This window comes from Penaeus chinensis, chromosome 9 (assembly GCF_019202785.1).
Source record: "Penaeus chinensis breed Huanghai No. 1 chromosome 9, ASM1920278v2, whole genome shotgun sequence".
NCBI lineage: Eukaryota > Metazoa > Arthropoda > Malacostraca > Decapoda > Penaeidae > Penaeus > Penaeus chinensis.
The window spans coordinates 10054751-10057250 of record NC_061827.1 but is presented as its reverse complement, the minus strand read 5'-3'; the positions used below and the strand labels follow the sequence as shown (position 1 = coordinate 10057250).

The 2500-nt window shown below is 43.2% G+C and overlaps 1 protein-coding gene across 8 annotated transcripts in view; it reads right to left on the bottom strand.

Moving 5' to 3' along the window:
* The window catches only part of LOC125028603 (glutamate receptor-interacting protein 2-like), a 249679-nt gene that overhangs the window by 132493 nt on the left and 114686 nt on the right, over positions 1 to 2500 (bottom strand). The window lies entirely within an intron of this gene.

Genomic DNA, 2500 nt, shown 5'->3' with positions numbered 1-2500 from the left:
ATATATATATATATATAATATGTATATATATATGTTATTCTCTCTCTCTCTCTCTCTCTCTCTCTCTCTCTCTCTCTCTCTCTCTCTCTCTCTCTCTCTCTCTCTCTCTCTCTCTCTCTCTCTCTAGATATATAGATAGCTTGTCTATCTGTCTGTCTGTCTATATACATATTTATGTGTGTGTGTGTGTATGTATGTATACATATATATATATATATATATATATATATATATATTTATATATATGTCTGTATGTCTGTTTATATATCTAACTATCTGTCTATCTATATCTATCTATCTATCTATCTGTCAATCCATATGTCATTCTATCTATCAATATATATGTATGTGTGTATATATACATATATAAAAATGTGTGTGTGTGTGTGTGTGTGTGTGTGTGTGTGTGTGTGTGTGTGTGTGTGTGCCTGTGTGTCTGTTTACATGTGTATATGCATATATCTTTGCTTGTGTCTATGCCTGTGTGTGGCAAAACAATACCCGTTTCTACCCTCACAAAAACACAGATCATCATTTAGGTTACATTTCGGCCCTTTAGAGCCATAATAGACTACCAAAGAAAGCATTAGAAAAAAAAAGGAGGAGGAAAGGATCAGAGTCAGAGATTCGATTCTATAGGCCTACCCTAGACGCCTTTCAGAACGGTGAATTATTGAGGCAATTTATAGGCCCTTTACCTGACACGTGAAAGGAGGGAGGGTGAGGAGGAGGAGGAGGGACGGGAGGAGGAGGAGGAGGAGGAGGAGGAGGAGGAGGAGGAGGAGGAGGAGGAGGAGGAGGAGGAGGAGGATGAGGAGGAGGAGTAGGAGGAGGAGGGGAGGAGGAGGAGGAGGAGGAGGAGGAGGAGGAGGAGGAGGAGGAGGAGGAGGAGGAGGAGGAGGAGGAGGAGGAGGAGGAGCAGGAGGAAGAGAAGGAGGAGGAGAAGAGGAAGAGGAGGAGGAGGAGGAGGAGGAGGAGGAGGAGAGGAGGGAGGAGGAGGAGGAGGGAGAAGAAGAGGAGGGAGGAGAAAGAGAGGAGGGTGAAGGAGGAGGAGGGAGGAGAAAGAGAAGAGGGAGAAGGAGAAGGAGGAGGAGGAGGGAGAGGGAGGTGAAGGAGAGGAAGGAGGAGAGGAGGAGGGAGAGGTGGGAGGAGAAGGAGGGGTGAATTTTGGTGGTCTGAGGAACCCACGAGCTGCCACTTGATCCTGGTTGATTGCTGATATATTTGCCTTAGCTGAAATTGGAGATTTTAATGCCACGAAAAGGTCAGAGCGATTGAAATGATAATCACCAAGAGTTATGATAATGATTATGAAAACAGTAATGGTTGTTAAGAGAATTAATGCAAATAATACTTTCAGCAAAGAAAATAGGGGAACAATAGAAATAATAATGAAAACAATTGTGATAATAATGATCAGATGAAATATAATTATCAATAATAGTCAAACATCAATTTGTTTAACATCATCACAGTCAACAGCAACATGCACGCAACTACACACACACACACAAATTCACACACACACACACACACACACACACACACACACACACACACACACACACACACACACACACACACACACACACATATATATATTTGTGTGCGTGCTCTTCGCCTAAGCCTGTTCGCAGTCCGTCATGGCGCAACGTGACAAGTTGATGCCCAGGCGTTCCATACATCACCGAAATGTCGTCACGCTCAGGTACTTCCTCCCGGGGCGTCTCTCGCTCGAAGGGTTAAAACATTGTTCCTCTCACACTTTCAGAACATGAGAATATGTAAATAAAGATGAACTAAAAATAGTCAAAATATTCTCCCGCGCTAGACAAGCGGACGGTTTGTTAAAATTGCGAGAGGACCGACCCAGTGAATATTCAAATGGACATGCATATACGCACAAGTAAATGCAAATCTGTTTATCTCATAGATATACATTCATCTATCTGGTACGTATGCATGTCTAGACTGATAGATATGAATATATTTATGTCTATATGCATGTCCGTATAATGAATATTCATTGTGTTGGGCCACGCACACCAAAGCGGACGCTTGTGTTCCTAATCCCTTCTTCAAGGCACATTTTTTTCCATGTACATAAAAGGATAAATATTAAAATAAGGTCCCAGTGCGTAGGCCTCCCTCAGAGACGATCAGGCGTGTTGTGGGCATTAGAAAAGCATTAGTCTGCGTCTCCGGGCATGGGAGGCGTACCCGCTCTTGACTTATGGCTCACTTTAGGCATTTGCTGCGTGTCGTTTCTTCAAAAAGTTTGAGAGGCAATGAGAACAAGTGGGTATTACAGACGCCATTAAAGAAGATCAGGGGAAAAACGCCAGGCGGAGAGCTGAGCGTGTCTCCGGGTGCTTAAAGAACTCTTTTAAGAAGAATTTCTCTTAGGCGGAAAAAAGATCCTCGAAGTTGCCTAATGCCTTCAAAACATTCAAAAGTTTTTATTCCTCTGGTCGTGGACCCACTGCTAGCAGGCCACATA